This window comes from Macrotis lagotis, chromosome 1, assembly GCF_037893015.1.
Source record: "Macrotis lagotis isolate mMagLag1 chromosome 1, bilby.v1.9.chrom.fasta, whole genome shotgun sequence".
Lineage (NCBI taxonomy): Eukaryota > Metazoa > Chordata > Mammalia > Peramelemorphia > Peramelidae > Macrotis > Macrotis lagotis.
In genome coordinates, this window is record NC_133658.1 from 380,727,288 (window position 1) to 380,745,950 (window position 18,663).

Consider the following 18,663-nt stretch of genomic DNA (forward strand, 5'->3'; position numbering starts at 1 on the left):
CTAAATATCCTTCTATGATGTCCTAAATTATAGTCACCTATGGATCTTTCCTTCCAGATTCCTATTTATTAATTCATTCATTCACTGAATAACATACAGCAATTGACATTTTGGAAATTATTTAGTGTTGTGTACTACCATCTTCATATTTTTAGCAGTGTTTCACATATATTTTGCTAATTATCCTCTTACCATCACTATATAGAAAGATGCACTATAGCATGTATCCTAGCTAAGTTAAAGTGCCTTGACATCAGTGCCATGTATTTTACTTCTTTATTCTTCCCCACAGTGTCCAGCAGAATTTATTATAGGATTTTTTTTTGATTGATTGGTAGATTTGGTAGATTAATCCTCATGAATTGAATGAATTGAATAATTTTTGTCTTTAAGTTGTTACTCTTTCAATTCCTTTAAAAGTTTAAAATACAGATCCAAAATTAAGTCACAAAACCATTTGTGGTGTGTTTTTTCCCCCAGTGTAGATGAAGTACCAAAATTGGAAAACTTTAAAATATAACCACGAAGTTGATTATTTGGAGCAACAGGCTAAGAAAATCTCAAAGTTAGAGGGGACCTCAAAGGTTATCTTGCCCTACTCAAAGAGGAATTCCATCTGTAGTGTCCTTGACAAGTAGTCATTTAGTTTCTCTGTAAGAAGACCCCAGGGCTGGGAAACCCACTGCCTTCTAAGGCAGCCCATTACACTTTTGGACAGCTCTAATTGTTTCGAAGTTTTTTCCTATACTGGCCTCAATCTGTCTCTCTTCAATCTCTACCCATAGCTCCTAGACCTACCTCCCGGGACAAACAGAGCAAGTTTAATCTTTTTTCCTTTTTTCCTGACAGACTTTCAAGTAATAGTAATGATGTAATAGTGATTCTGATAGCTAGCATTTTAAGATTTGCAAGGTACAGTGTGAATATTAAAACACTTATCTTCTCACACACACACAAAAAAAAACTACTTGGAAGATTCACATATGGAGAAAATGAGGCAGGCAGAGTAATTATCTTGTCCAGGATTTGAGGCTGAATTTGAACTCTGGTATTCCTGACACCAATTCCAGTGGTGTATTCATTTCACCATTTAGTTTCCAGTCTTCCAATTCATCTTTCACTTCCTACTCAAAGCTCTCCCCCTTCCACCTCCTCTCCAGCCCTAAACAGTTTCCAATCTTTACATCAAATCTTTGTATTATGTAATCTGCTGGGTATAGGGATTATATTGCATCCTCTCTTGCAGAAATTACTAGGTATCTCCCAGTGTGAATTGTAAGGTCCTTGGTAGCAGATTCTGCTTCATTTGGGTCACTGTTTCCCCAATGTCAGGCATAGGTTTGTTTGGTGGTTTTAACATACTAGGTATTTAATGAATGTTTAACTAATTCATAGTTAATATAATTAATAAAAAATAATGTAATTATGCAAGTTAGGAATCCATAGATGGCCGTATATTCTGAAAAAAAAAACCTTTTGAGAGCTATGTTCTAACATGCACAACTCTTCTTCCATTAATCTTTCATTGTTTCCAAAACTGACTTATTATTTCCCTAAAGGAAAACTTTATTGAATAGTTTGATGGAAATGCCAAGCTAACTGACCAAAATATTCTTCCTCTCACCATTAGTATAAAGTTGTTAGTTTTGTGTTTTACAAGTTTAAATTTCTACATTCTCTTTTATAAAAAAAAACACAATTAGATCTCTTCTAGTCCTTCAAATTTTTAAGAAACTGTTAATTCTTTATCCCTTAGTTTATAAAAGACCTGGCATATTAACCTGGACACTGTGAAAATTCAATAGTTCTTTGTTAACAAATGTGTGTGTGTGTGTGTGTGTGTGTGTGTGTGTTTTCATTAATTGTCTTTCTGATATAGCTTTAATGTACAATTATGGTTCTATATATTGTTAACTTTGCATAACACAAAATAGTATCCCTATATCACATTAAAAGTATGTCTAGGAATTAGCTCAGAAAGATGAATCAACCTTTCAGTATCCTAATACTGTGATTGTCATGGGTTTTTGTTTGAGAATTTTGGGAAATTACAATCCAAGTACAGTTTACAGGGTTGATAAGGACATGATCAGAGTCAGCCCACTTGCCTTATGCCACTCCTCCTCTACCCTCTTACACATTCTTAATGCTTAAACTGTGCCCTTGCGACTTTTCTGTTAGTTAAGAGATGTACAACACAGGGGCAAAAATCAATCTTAATTAAGGCGAACTCTGGAATTATGATCGAAGGAAGCTACATTAGTTTGGTGCTTCCAAACTCCCATACACTGTTGTTATTGATGTTTGGACAGATGGGGAAAGTAAAATAGAAGTCAATATTTCGACCACCTTGCTCTCTAAGGATCTGAATTTTTAACAAATCTCTAATGAGTGCTGGTGGTGTTTAATAAATACACTGTTGTACCTAGAAATAGGTTTGTGTGCAAAAAACACCAACACCCTTCCACTTCTGAGGCATGGAAGAAGGTAGGCAAGCTTTTGATGTTGGTCCAAGGTACAATTTTGAAGTTTGTCTTCAGGAATCTTATCCTTCACTTGTAGTATGCCTTCCTGTAACCCTGATTCTTTACAGTATGATCTCCTTTAGACTTATGCAGTTTGTTCATTTGCCCTTTTATGGAGGGTAGAAATCTGACAATATTTCTACCATTAAGCTTTTTTCACCCTAAGCTACCCTCTCCTTATATACTCTGTGATCTAGGGACACCTGCTCCCTTGTTATTTCTCAGAAGAAATTCCTCCAACTCCAGAAACTGACTGTTCCCCATGCCTGAAATGACACCCATCTTCATCTCTGCATACTGGATTCCTTCCTTTCAAGCCCCAAGAAAAATTTCATCTTCTACAGAAAGTCTTTTTCTGATTCCCCTTTGATTCAGATGCCTTCTCTCTATCAATTATCTCAAATTTATGTTAGATAGACTGATGATAGGTAGATAGGACAGACAGACAGACAGGCAGACAGATAGATAGATAGATAGATAGATAGATAGATAGATAGATAGATAGAGGGATAGAAGGAAAGAGGGATAGAGAGATAGGTAGATGTTTGTTTTTGTGATCTGTTAGCCTGAGTTTCTTGAGAACAAGCACTGTCTTTGGTCTTTCTTTGTACCCCCAGGACTTAGCAGATGATGCTTAGCAAACATTTAACTATCAGACTGGTGAAGCTTTGAGTGACTTAATGGTGTTCTATTTGAATCTGGATAGCCCATTGTCTGAATATTGTTGTTGAAACACATCAACCATCAAGAAAAGGAATTAGATGACCTTCTAGCATTTTATGATGACTCATGACAAAGTTAGTTGGATTCCAAAGGAGAATTTTTGGGAAGGCAATAAAATCTTAGCATCAAATTACTAAATTTTCAAGGAAAAGATTTCTTGGAAAATTTTGGGCAGAGGTTCCTCCTGGTCTTTTTCAATCATTCCATCTACCTAATCTTCTACCCTGCCTATATACTTTTTGTCCTACAAGAAGCTAAGTTTCAGATGATTTTAAAACAATATTAAATCATTTGAATACCTATAAATTTACAGACAGGCTGTGTATCTAGTAAACTTAGATGTTCAAGAATGTTTGTTTTTATGAGCCTCACAATGCCACTTTATCTTTAATTCCTAACACATCTCAATAGATCTCTAGAAGATCTGACTCATAAAGTTAAAGCTAGAAGAGATCTTATAGACTTTCTAAACCAAACTTCATTTTACAAATGAGGAAACTTAATATCGGCAACGTTATATGAGCTTCCCATGGTGACACAATTAGTAAATAACAGATGAAGGATTTGAACTCAGGTCTTCCTGACTTCAAGTCTAGCATTCCATCCATCATGGTTTGTTGCTGTTGCTGTTCATAATAATAATAATAATAATAATAATAATAACAGCAGCAACACTTATGTAGTACTTACTATATGCTAAGCACTGTGCTATATGAGTTACAATTATTATCTCTTTTGGTCTTCACAACTATGGATGGCAAATGTTAATATTATCACATATTTTATAGATGAGAAACAGAGACAAATAATCATTTCATGACTTGCCCAGGATCACATAGTGAGTACCTGAAGTTACATTTGAACTCAGGTATTCTCAACTCCAAGTCTAGCATGCTATTGATCATACCATGCTGCATATGAAGTAGAAATTCTGCAGAATTGGAATGAAAGTTTTTCATGTAAATTCATAGATTTAGATGCAGAAGAGAATTCAGAGATCACCTGATACAGTGGTATTAAACTGTAGGATCCACCAATATCCTTATGAGCTACATAATGACAAAGAAAACTATATATTGACATTTTATTTGTTCTATTATGTCTTTATTTTGTTAAATATTCCCCAGTTGATTTTAATCTGGTTTGGTATGGTATCTTTGACACCTCTAATCTAGAACTGTCTCTTCATTTTGCTAATAAGAAAACCAAGGCCTAAAGTGACTTGCCCATGATCACTATGTGATAAATAGAGCTACAATTTGAAACCACATTTTCTGATTCCAAGTCCTTTTGTCTTTTTCACTGTATCATGCTTCCTCTCAAAAAGGGAGCAACTTAACCTGTGTGAAATAAAAATAAGGCACCTTTTTCTCTATCAAAAATAACGTTTCCCACCTTTTTCAGGAATATTTTTATTAAGGTGAAGCTTTCTAATAAATATGACATTTGTATTAGACTTTACAAGATGGATAGAAATTCAGCAGGTAGGGGAGAATGAGAGTCTTTTACACATGGAGAATAACGCTGAGGTATGTAATCACAGAATAAATGAAAGGCACAGCAAACCTGATATATTATTCTCACTAAGAAGTTAAATTAAACAGCTCTAATAAAAGAAGTAGGTACTTGATGCTGTGTAATTTGACTCTTTCCTTCAGTGAAAGGAAGGATAATATGGGAACAGAGTTAGCTCCTGACAATGTCACATGTTTATCCTTATCTAGTCTACTCATGATTAGATATATTACAGATAGAGCGTCAGCTGTATGATTTATGATTCTGGGCCTTTATTCTCCTCATCTGTGAAAGGGGGATAATCATATTTCCTCCAAGGGTTGTTGTAATGAGATAATATTTGTGATTATACTTATATTATAATAATATAATATATTAACATAATTATTATACTATCATATATCACATCATATATGATAAATAATTAATATATTGAAATTAAAATATAAATAAAAATTATAAATAAATAAAAATAATAATTAGGCATTCACACTATATCTGGCACACAGCAGGTTTTATATAAATGTTATCTATTGTTAGTTATTATTAATTTACAGATGAGGAAACTAATACTCTGAGAGTTTTATCCAAGTTCACTCAAATAGTAACTAGCTGACCCAGGATTTGAATCAGGTCTATTAACTCCAAATTAACTACAGAGAACCAGTGGTAATAAATCTAAGAGATTAGAGTTTCTTTGTTCCTTTTGGCTAAGATGATTTTAAAATTGTCTAATGTAGTGATATGTGACAGAAAGATATATTTTACTATGGAAGGAAAGCTGATAAAGACTGATTTAAAGTGAGGAACATTTAAATTCACTAGGATCAGAGAAAGAGGATGTTAATGGTAGAAAGTTCTCATCCAGGTTCAATTAGTATACAAGGAAATCAGAGAGTTTAAAGCAAATAAAATTAACAGACTTCTCTAAGAGACAACAACGGCATTTTAACCTAAGACTATGAAGACTTAGCTGCAAGTTCAAGTTCTGCCAAATAAACTTGGTTATTTTAGGATTAAAGGAAAAGTTCTCACCAGTTGAAGGAGGAACTCAGAACCAATGATCATTTGCTAACTCACCTCTATCTCTTGGGAAAGGGAGAAGAGAAAAGAAATTTGTAAAACCTGATATAGATTCAAGAAAGTTTACTGAATTTTAGATTGTTTTATAAAATATCTGAAAATTTACACCAGATTATTTTTATTGTTTTTTAATAATTCTATATTTTAGGGGTGGCTAGGTGGTGCAATGGATAGAGCATCGGCCTTGGAAGCAGAAGGACCTGATTTCAAATTTGACCCTCAGACACAATAATTACCTAGCTGTGTGGCCTTAGACAAGCCACTTAACCCCATGGCCTTGCAAAAAAAACCCCTAAAAAACAATTCTGTATTATTCTGATTTTATCTGTGTGAGTGATTAAGATTTTCTGGATATGTACACATAAAAAGATTTCATGAAGTATTAACTACTAGAGACCACATTTCAGCTCTTGATTCTGGATTAGGGAAAGAAGGGAAGAAATGGGAAATGACTGATTTGGGAACTTAAAAAATTTAGATTTTATATTATAAAATGTTGGCAGATTCATATCTAATCTGTCTACATTAGTTTCCAACTGATATAAATATATAGAGATATAACATATTTATAGAATAGATTTAAAATAATAATTTCAACAGTAAATTTGTTAGGATATATAATTTTATGTTGGAATATAGTTTAGGAGCTTGACACTTTCAAGGAAAAGATAAACTGAGACTGCTAGTCTTATGATTTACAACTTTCTATAGTGTTTTTTTTCTTTTGACTCCTAAATGTGTTGTGAGAGAGAAAGATCTAAATTTAAACATCAAGACGAGCCTATTTAACCAAGGGGAGTCTAAATCCTGCCTTTTAAATTTATTCTCCTTGTCTGCATTTCTGCTTCTATTAATTTAAATGATTTTACAGCATTATTTTATTAAATGCGGATTTGGTAGATTACAAATTATAATGGGATGAAAATTGGGTTTTGATCTGATTTTCAGATGAACTAATGAAAGAGCAAAGGCAATAAAACAGCAATCTAATAGCAGTCATTTAAATTGAGCTGGGAATCCCAGGAATGCTGATGACCAAAGAAGGCATTAGTGTGCCAGGTAGAATAGCTCTATCTCAGATCCAACTAGAAATTTATCTCTACTTGGAGAGGACCCACATGACCTCATGGCAAACTGACTGTAATATAACAACACCTTTCTAGTCTTTTAAGACTAGAAGTGTATTCCCATATACACTAATATTTATTCATTTTAAGTGTTTGGTCTGCTGATCGTGATAATTGCTGCCTTCCTTGATGGATTATTATTACTTAGAGAATTCAACTCCCATCCGAGAAGTAGTTTGATAGAATCCAAAACTGGGACATACCTTGGTATATCTCATTCTCTATCACCTGGAAAGAAAAACAAAAATAAAAATAAAAAACCTCCTAGAGAGAACTTTTTTCTCACCTGAATTTTCAATTGCTTTCTGGCCTCTACCTCCTTGGTAGCCTGGAGAACTTGCCTCACTATCTATCAGCTGAACAATCAATTTCTTTATGACTTCTGCCTGGTAACTGAATAAATGGAAAAAGAAAAAAGAAAGAAATGGGTAAGGAGGCAGTTGGAGGAACAGTAACAATGATTCATTCATTGTTGTCAATTTTTCCAAAGGGTCAGTATCTTAAACATCCCTTTTGAAATATCCATATACTCTGAGGACTAACAGAACAAGAGAACTAGATATTCCTGAAATGAATCTATCCCCCCACTCTCTGCTAGGTCTCTGTGAAAGACTGGTTATCTCTGTATAGTCTCTTCCAATTGCTCTTGAGAGAAAAAAATCAAACTAATCCCAATAAATAATGGGTGGATTTTATAATCCATTTACACCACTATTTATGGTAAAAATGGTTTTGTCAAGACATGGAAATCCTTGGGAAAAATTTGGCCAAAATGAATCAATTTGTGCATTTGTAAATTACCTTCTATGGGCCAGGTACTCTACTAAGCACTGATAGCTATGAAGGCATCATCTGGTTAGGTAGTATGACTCTTTAACTACCTGACATAATTCCACAGCACAGCTTGACCTCCAACTAGGTTCTTTCAAGTCAGCATTCTTAATTTGAGATGTGATCTTCCCAAAGTTGCAAATTAAATTGGGAATTCTACTTGTGATATCCACAGATGAAAGCACAGAATCATTGATGAATGGGGAATCAGGGTGAAAATTTTATATACCATTTGTATACATTTGTATACCATCTTTGGGTCATTTCAGAAAACCACAAATAATTATCTTTCTTTTCATCCACCCAGGTGTGGAACTAGAGTTTATAGAATTATTTTGATATTTTCTTCATATTTGGGGGTCAATGGTTTCAACCAAAGATATGGCTCCATGAGATGTTATACTTGATCTGTTTACAGTCTCTAGACAGGTGCTCAGCTAGCACCCTGGTTCTCCATCTTTGACCTCTCTGTTAATATAACTATATCATCTATGTCTACATCACATGTTTATATGCATATACACATGGATACCTGTGTTTGTGTGTGTGTGTGTATGCAGTCCAATCTTCTAGTACAAATTGCATTCTGTAGCTGTTCTTTATTACTGACATAAATCTAGAGGAAGTATGCACTTGGGTATATGTATTGTTTAATTTTTTGTATACGGGTGATCAATTATATAATATGATCTCCTTGAGGAAAAGCATGGTTTCCTATTTGTCCTTTTTACTTCTAGTGTCTGACATAGTTCCTGTTCCATTCAGAAATAAATGCTTAATCAACCATTGTTGAATGAATCAGCAAAGGAAATCAAAAAGGAATGGTTAGAAAATAGCATAAGAGAAAAATAGGATGTCTTAGAAATCAAGTGAGGACCAAGTATTCAGAAGGTAAAGGAGTTCAATAGTATGAAATGTTACAGAGAAGTGATTTTGAGTGAGTGAGGGGGAAGGGGAAGGACACTGGATTTAGTGATTAGTAGATCAGTGACCTTTGAGAAAAGTTTTGAGACTAGTGGAAAGTCTAAAAGACATTGTTTCTGGGTAATTAAAAAACAATTTATTAATTAGGTTAGAAGATAATCAATAATTTGAGGTCAGTAATTCTCTTGGAAACCAAAGGGGAGACAGAGGAGTTGATGGATGGAAATTAACTCTGATTGGTTAACAATTAATGAGGGGATGGATATATTGAGGAGGTAGGTAAAAACATCTTCAACTCTTGCTGAATTGAAAAAAATCCATCTCTACCCAAACTCCCTTGTAAATTGGTTCACTCTAAATTCTAATGGAAGGTTCCAAGTAACAAAGAAAAGATACAGAGAATTATGAATGTAGAAATTGGATGGAGTTGTAAATTGGCTCCCACCTACTCTTGAGATGTAAATTGACTACCATGGAAAAGATATAGAAAACTATGAATGTAGCAGAAACTAAATCTATAATCTTAAAGGGCTGTTAAATCTGCTTAAATTGGGTGGAGGTCTCCCAGGTCTCCCTACTCTTGAAATGTAGATCAACTACTATTATTTCATTGTGTAAAGTAAAATTTGTATCCTGATCTCTTTAGGCTGCACCTTCTACCTAATTTCAAATCCCATAAGAATGGGAAGGGAATTCACCTTTTGCCCTCCTGTTGAGGGGCAGACAATAAAAACCTGGATTAAATTCCACTCAAGGCCACCAGTCTTCTTTGATTTACTGGTCCAGTCAGACTCATTCTTTTTGTACCTTTGTCTTTTTTTACCTACCATTTTCTTATATGTTTTAATAAATTTTTGTTTTATTTCCATGCTTGCTTTCCCAAGTCTGAATAATGATTCCTCATAGGTCAGAACAGAATTCAAGTAGCCAGCAGCTACACAAGGTCAGGGGCTTATTTCCTAAAAGCAAGATTAATCTTATTCTATTTGGAAAGTCTTTTAATTGTGTGGGACCCAACCCAAGATAAAGAAGCACACACCCAGAGAATCTCATTTATCAGCACTGTCCTTCAGAGATTAGTTGAATAACCAATAGGGAGTCCTAAATGAGAAAATGGGAAAAGAAAACTTTGATTCCAATTCAATAACTGGATATTAAAGTAAGAGAAAAATAATAATTTTAATTTTAGTAGAGTACTGATTAGGGAAGTCATATTTTAAATAATCAAGGATAAAAACGATGGTAACAAAATAAGAATATTCAATGCAATTTTTTTTAAAGTTAATGCTTTCCTTATCACAATCACAGTTTTATGTTTCTTTGAATATCTTCTGTACAGGATCATATGATAGTTTGTTTTGGAGTTTTTGTTTGAGACCCTTAGCTTATAAATTTCTGAAAAGCAAGGAATATTTTGTTTCATCTTTGTATAGTAAGCATTTAATGGTGTGCATTTTTTCCACTCTACACAAGAGAAGAATTTTAGAGCAGTATATCACTTTGAAATAAATTTTAACACTGCATCATGGGATATTTAGTGATCATTCTCCCTGATACTCCCTTGTTACCTGGATGAAATGAGGTCAGTCACTTACAGTCACATACTGGTCCTCAATTTCCTCATAAAATTTTTTTAAAAAGTAGCCGACACATATAGAACCTGCTATGTACTAAATACTTTTCAATTATTATCTCATTTGATCCTCACAACAGCCCTGAGAATTAACTATCCCTATTTTGCAGGTAAGGAAAATGAGGCAGACAGAGATTAAGTGACTTGTCCAGAGTCACATAATTAATAAAGAAATGTGTTCAAATATGAGCTCAAGTCTTCCTTGACCATAATGCCACTTAGCTACTCAGCAATGGATTAGGTCATTTTAAGTCCATTCAAATTCGAATTCCTATGTTTTTAAATGAAAGCTACAGGGAATTTTCTCTTCAGGACTATATTAGTATAATGCTATAGAAGGCTCAAAGATAGGCCAGATTTTTCTCTGCCAGAGAGTGACAGAGGAGAAAATTTGGGGTTTGATAATAAATTTTGCACATTGGATGATTTATATTGATGAATTGCTTAAAAAAAGAAAAAGCTAGTTTTCAATATGTCAATCCACTGAAGAATTAGAATTTTCATAGGATGTAGAAGTAAGGTTACATTTGAGTAAATTTTGATGAATTATAAATATATTATGATGAAATAATGCACATTTGAGTATATTATCCAAGAGTGGAAGAACCAGTGCTTCATGAAACAATTTTGAAAGGGATCCCTTTTGCAAATTTCTCCATGACCACCATAATCCCAACACTCAAAGGAATTAGTGATCCCACTGATGTAGATTGTATTTCTTTCAACTTTCAGTCAATTAGAAAATCAATAAGCATTTCTTAAGTGCTACTACATAATAATACTGATATTTATTTAGTTCCTACATTTGCCAGACAATGTACTAGCACTTTAAAATATAATCTCATTGGGTACTCAAAACCCCCAGGAAGGTGTTGTTATTATTATCTCATTTTTATAGATGAGGCAACTGAGGCAAACAAATGTACTTACCCTGGGTCACATAGGTAGGAAGTGTCTGAGGTTGGATGTGAATTCTTGTCTTTCTGATTTTTCAGTGTAGCTTAACAATCTATCCACCCAACTGCCCCATGTCAAGTCTAATGCTAAATTTTGAGGATAACAAAACAAAAAAAAGATAGCATGGTGGAGAGGAAAGGACTCTGGATTTGGAGTCAGAAATTCTGACTTGACTATTTATTATCTGTGTGACCTTAGATAGCATCATTTAACTGCTCTATTTTTCATCTTTAAAATGAAGTGGATTTGACTAGAAAAACCTTCAATATTTATTTCAATTCTAATGCTGTGATCACATAATAAAAAGCAGTTTTTTATTCTTAAAGTATATACATCCTATTGAATGAGACAACATAAAAAAATGACTATATAGACAAGGGAATTTGAAAGTAAGGAAATTAGCAAGACAGAATATAGAATCCTGATTTTTCTTAGGGGGAAAAATTTTTCTCCCCCTGTGACTGGGGTTTGCCAGATATGTTGATTTATATCTGTGGTCATAATTTAATTATTAATTATAGAGTTTCTAACAGCTAATAAATACAGGGAATTTGGATAAATCAAAACTATATTTAAACACAAACTTTTCCTGTGTTTTGGAGAGTGGGAAGGCAAGAAAAAAATGTAATATAGTGGAAAGATTATACTAGGGTTGGAGTCAGAGGCCTTAGGTTCAAATCCTGCCTGCCTCTGCTTCTTCCTACCTGTGGGATTTGGGGCCTTGCTGGATTTCCATCTCCTATAAAATGAGGAAATTGATCATCTAAGGAATTAGACTAGAGACCCTTAAAGTTTCTTTCTACTCTAAAGCTAGGGACCTAGGAAACCTAGAAATTCTTTAAAACATTCAGTGATTATTGCTCTGTTATAATAAATGCTAGTTTTTACTAAGCTAAACAGTTTGTGTAGATACAACCCCGTAAAAAACCTTACATAATTTTATATTCTGTCTAATGTGTCAACTGCCTAATAAAATAAATGAAAATATAGATTTTTTTTTGTCAAACCAAATTTCTCACATTTTCAGCAAAAAAATTAAATGAAACAGGTTTAGTGGGAACTAATACCCAACTCTCTAGAATCTGTAAGATATCTAGTTACAGTTAAGCTTCACATCCTATTTGTGACTGTTTAATGAAAGCAGAATGAAGAAAGGGACAAACCAAGAAACACACATTCCAAAAGAGTCAATATGTCATTAGAGAAAAAAAAAATCTTGATTTACTCTCTACTCTTTAGGAATAATTTTTTTCATTGGCTATTTCAGAGCTTATTTCTTTAGGACATTAGATTTACTATCACACTGTTTAGTCTGGGAGTGATTGGGAATAAAATGGAAAAAAACCCCACTACTTTCAATCTTGAAAGGAGAGGGATTACTGGACTCAGTAACAAACAATTGTTGGGAAGGTCAAGAAAGTTGTTCTCTCTTGATATTTCATCTCTCCGTGCCTCTCTCTTCTCTTTCCACTTATATGAGAGACAAACTGCTAGAAATAGACAGAAAGTTAAACAATTTGATAATCTCCAAGGGACCTTTCAATTCTTAGATAGGATAATATTATAAAAACTGAACTTTTTTTGTTGTTGTTGTTTTAACACCTCTAAGTGTATGGGGACTAATGATCAGATTTTTTCCCTCCAACTCTCTGCCTCCTGGCTTTTAACCATGCCTTTGTTTCAGACCACCAGGAATTTGGTTTTAGTATTGTCACAAGCCAGTTTAATGATCCTTCAGTGGTTACAGTGGGGTGTTAGCATTTCCTTCAGTGTAAGGTCAGCTAAGTTAAAAAGTGGATAGTGCTAGGTCTGAGTCAGAAAGACCTCAGTTAAAATCTTACCTCAGATACTTAATATCTGTATGACCCTGGTAAATCTTTTAACCCTGTTTGCCTCAGTTTACTCATCTGTAAAATGAACTGGAAAAGGAAATTGCAAACCACTCCAGTTATTTTTGCAAAGAAACCAAAAGGAGTCACAATGAGTCACACATAATAACCAAACAACGGCAACTACCACAATTACAAGTACATCCGAGCTCATTATGACTACTCTGTCCAGGAATGTGGAAATGATGCAGGAAGTGATGGAAATAAGAGATGTTGTGATTAGGAAACAAATTTTGCAAAAGGAAAAATATTGTCTATGCCTGTTTGGGGTGGGGGTGGGGGGCTTCCTTTTATTCAAAGTGACTCCATTGTTAAATGTGAATTCCTCTAGATGGGAGCTGCTTCAGGCTTCAGCTCTTCCCCTTCCTCCAGTTTCTGGTTTCCAGTCTTTTTGATGGGTCAGACTTGCTCTGGTCTGACAGTTAATCTTCCACAGGAAAGACATGTTGGACTTAGAGGTCACACACTTTGGGACAGGAAAGATCAATAAGAAGCTTGCCTAATGGAGAATACCTGGAGCCAGGTGTTGTTGAACTGCTCCCCAAGCCCCCTTTGTCCAACCCACTACAGAAGTGCATTTAGGTCAGATCAGAAGAGAAGCTGGCTCTCTCCTTCACCCCACAAGGATAGGGTTCTGTCCCTCTCTCTTCCTAAACTAGTGCCGCATGCTCCCAGTTTATGCCAACTAGAGAACCATGGGCCTCTGTGCCAAGTGGTCAAACTAAGCTAACCCTTAAGGCTGTCTCCCCTTTCCCTCTCACATTCAACTGAGCTGGGTCTCCTGGATATTTTTCATTTTCACTTTCTTTTTCCCTCAGGCACCTAGACTGGTCCTCTGCTATTTAATCTGTCCTCAAGCTGCTTACTGACTCTCCAGGAGGACAAAATATTTTAATCTGTCAACTTTTCAGGCTTGTATAATAAATCCTGAGCAGTTTTAATACTCCAGGCCTATATGTGAATTCTTTCACCTTTAAGACCTCTCAATCTTAAAGTGATGACACCAATCCCCTGGCAAGAGAAAGAAGAGGGAGAACAAATAAGATTGTATTATCAGTGAAGGGGAATGTACATCAAGTGATCATGTCAAATTGGGCTTCAGAGATTCTCTGTTTTCCTTTCTTTTCTCTTTTTTCATGCAGTCCATTATACTTTTAAACATTTCTAATTGTTAACACTAGGTCTTTTTTAGATATTACATAGCTCAGGGCTGTCCAAAATATGCTCACAGGAACATGCCGCCCATAGTGCAATTTTATGTGACCCACCTGTGGGTTTTAATTTTCATGAGTAAAAAATATAATAATAATTTACATGGAATTAGCATTAGATTTTCAAAAAATTTCATCACTAATAGATAATCTTGATGTTAATTTTCTTTGGTGTTTTTAATCAGTATTAATGAATGGAACATATTGTAGGGAAACTTTACTCTGTGGACTTCGTTGTGTCTATACAATGCAGACTAGTCAGTATGTTGTGTTGTCTTTTTGTTGTTTTGTGTTTGCTTTCAGGCTTCACACCCTCTTCTTTCCTATTGATCACATTCGTTCCTCCACTTTTTAAGAAGGTAAAAATAGTTTTAGCATTTGCTAAACTTAAGGTGAGACTATAAATGAACTATTTTTTTATTCTGGGTGTGGCCCATGAATGATTATTTTATTTTAATGTGACCCTAAAATAATTTAAGATTGAACAGGTCCTAGCTCCTAGGTTTTAGGTCCTAACTCATAATCCTCAATGACATTTACATAATCCCCAATTACAATTACAGAAAAACTATTTCTGAGAATGATTTCCTAGTCCACCTCAATCCACTTATTTAAAATTGTGTCCCAACTAATATGTATTCCGTATACAGGGGGCCATCCTCAATCCCTCTTGATCCCTGTGTCTTTCCTCAGTTAATCATTTACTATTTAATAATTTGCACATATTTGTTTGCTTGCACTTCCCCTTTCTCACCATCAGACTATAAATTCCTTGAGGCCAGACACTGTCTTTTGCCTCTTTTTTGTTTCCCCAATGCTTTGCACAGTATTTTACACAAAGTAGGCAAGTCATACATGCTTACTGAATTAAATTGAAGTACTATTTTTAAAATAAAATCCCAGAAAGACAGATTAAGACAAAACCTCACAATCAATTATAATTGGATACATCTGTTACTATTGAGTAAGTTGAGAAGCAGTAGTGGAGAGAGAGGAAGACCACTCTTTGAGAGAGGTTAAATTGACTTTGATTAAATGACTTTGGAAGAGTCACTTTTCAGTGCTAGGTAATTCTCTAAGATTGTAAATTTGAGAATGGGGCAAATCCACATTACAATGGAAAGTTCCTCACCAGGACCTCCCTATACAAAGGAAATAACAGCTCCATTGTTAAAAAAAAAAAAAGATGGGGAGGGTTTAAGGAGCCAATTATGCATTTAGGAAAGTCTTATTCTATTCCTTTTAGTAGAAAGATAGGCTTTATTCCCTTTGATTTCTAAATCAAGGCCTAGTAATGAGTTAAATGCCTGGGGAAATCTTTTCCTTGAAGAGTTAATTCATTTCCCCAAGCATTTGACTGATGAAGCTATTGTAGAAAACTAGATTCCATGTCTATTATTTTTTTTAAATCAATATTGCAAATGTAGGCTGCGAAATTCATATGACAGCCCTACAAACCTTGTTTCCTCCTTTCCCCCAGCTGTTTTGTACAATATTCCAATTTGGAAATCACAAAGTTCCATTAGGAAAAACAACAACAAACATACAAGAAGCATAGTTTGGGAAAAATACCTTCAAAGTTTGTATCCAAAGATTACAATAGAATGTGATAAAGAACCTTGCTTCAAGGATCAGGATGAAGATAACATAATAAAACACATATTTTAATTGTCAGTGAAACCATTCATTTTAGTTATATTGCTATACTCTTCTCCTTTCTACAGTTTGTTTCTCAGTTTGAGTTTCCTGAATGTCATGGTATTTAAAGTTCATTTTTCTGAATTTTCGTGAACACAAATGAGAAAAAAGATTATCCTTATTTTTTTAATCTTAAATTACTTTTCTAAATTTTAATGTACATACATTAGTTGAAGGAAACTATGGACAAAGATTTTTGAGTGAGACTCATGGGCCCTTTTATAGAATTTGAATTCCTGGCAAACAGATTGCTACAGCTTTGACAGTAAAAAAATAGCAGATGGGATTAATTAACTGTGTCAACTTTTCAGACCTACCTAAATTAATATTTTTCTCCAAACAATGTATTCTGATTACCATAAACCTAAGTGAAGTTGATAGAAATAGATTTTGGTTCAAATGATTTTTTTTCAATTCATTCTTGCTCTCCCAATCCCCTTTAAATTTCAGAACTATTACCAATGTGTTCAAGAAAAAAAAATGAGAACTTTATAAAGTTAGTAATCCCATCTTTAGCAATATGACCTGTTCATTTTGCCAGAGCTTGTCTTGATCACAGAGTCTCCATCTTCCACAAGTAGGGGGTGAAATGTTTTTCAAATTCTATCCAAATGAAAATAAAAATGCACAATTCCATCCAAAAACACAAACTCTGAAGATCAAAATTTTGCCTCTTTATGAGTAATACTTCAACATATAAAAATAAGATTCTCATCAATACTATTTAATGTAATGGTCTACAGATTGAAAGGGTATTTAGTGTAGAAAATGGTATGATGATTTCCTACTTACCTTGACAGTACTCTTAAATTTCTTCCTCACTCCCCAAATAACAATGTCTGATATGGATTCATGTAATAGGGAAAACCCTATCCCAATAGAATATTTCTGCTTTTGTCTTCTTATCCCCAAATTTCTAGTACAGTGATTTGCCCTTATTTCTTCCCTGCACTCCACTCCTTTGGGATTTGAGATTTGTTCAGTGTAGGGAACTTTTTGCTCTGTAATCTCTACCAATTTAGATAGTCAATAGATTTATAGATTTGAACTGAAAGGAAGGAACAATGTGTAGGACACATTGTAGGTGCTAAATAAATGTTGTTTCACTGGTCTTCCTTTTGGAAGGCAGCCCACTCAGGAGAAGCATTATCCCCCATGTAATCTCTCTTGTTTCTATATTTTTACTTATTGCTCATCCTCTAATGCAGGCTTAAGTCAGTGATATTGCTCCTATACCTTTCCTTACTGCTTAACCTTTCATGGAAGCTTAGGATATTTAGGCTGTTTTGGTTGTCTAGGGATCAGTAATTTCCTTCCATTAGTCTTCCTTTTCATTACCTTCTGCTATACAAGAATACTGAATAAACTTCTTTGACTCTAACAAAAAAAAAATTGTTGATTTTATTTCAGTGACTTTTTTAAAGAAAAGTTTTATTTGTTTTGAGTTTTATTGTTTTCCCCCGTTCTTGCTTCCCTCCCCCCACCCCACACAGAAGGCAGTCTGTTAGTCTTTACATTGTTTCCATGGTATACATTGATCTAAGTTGAATGTGATCAGAGAGAAAACATATGCTTTATTCTTTTATTTTTTTTTGCAAGGCTTTTAGGGTTGAGTGGCTTGCCCAAGGCCACACAGCTAGGTAATTATTAGGTATATGAGGTGGAATTTGAACTCGGGTACTCTTGACTCCAGGACCCGTGCTCTATTCACTGTGCGACCTAGCTGCCCCAAGAAATCATATTCTTAATGAAGAAAAATAAAGTATAAGAGATAGCAAAATTACATAAGATAATTGCACTGATGGAATGAGTAAGTTCATCAAATTTGATCATCACCCCCATGTTGCTGTTAGGGTGTACAATGTATTTCTGGTTTTGCTCATCTTGCTCAGCATCAATTTATGCAAATCTTTGTAGGCTGCCCTGAATTCCCATCCCTCCTGGTTTCTAATAAAACAATAGTGTTCCATGACATACAGATACCACAGTTTGTTAAGCCATTCCCCAAATGAAGGACATTCACTTAATTTCCAATTCTTTGCCACCACAAATAGGGCTGATATGAATATTTTTGTACAAGTGATGTTTTTACCCTTTTTTCATCATGTTTTCAGGGTATAGACCCAGTAGTGGTATTGCTGGGTCAAAGGGTATGCACATTTTTGTTGCCCTTTGGGCATAATTTCAAATTGCTCTCCAGAAAGATTGAATGAGTTCACAGACTCACCAATAATGTATTAGTGTTCCAGATTTCCCACATCCCTTCCAACATTGATCATTGTCCTTTCTGGTCATATTGGACAGTCTGAGAGGTGTGAGGTGATACCTCAGAGATGCTTTAATTTGCACTTCTCTAGTAAGTAGTGATTTAGAGCAATTTTTCATATAACTAGGGATCACTTTGATTTCTTCATCTGTAAATTGCTTTTGCATATCCTTTGACCATTTGTCAATTGGGGAGTGGCTTTTATTTTTTGAAAATTTGACTCAGTTCTCTGTGTATTTTAGAAATGAGTAATTTGTAGATATACTCATTGTAAAAATTAT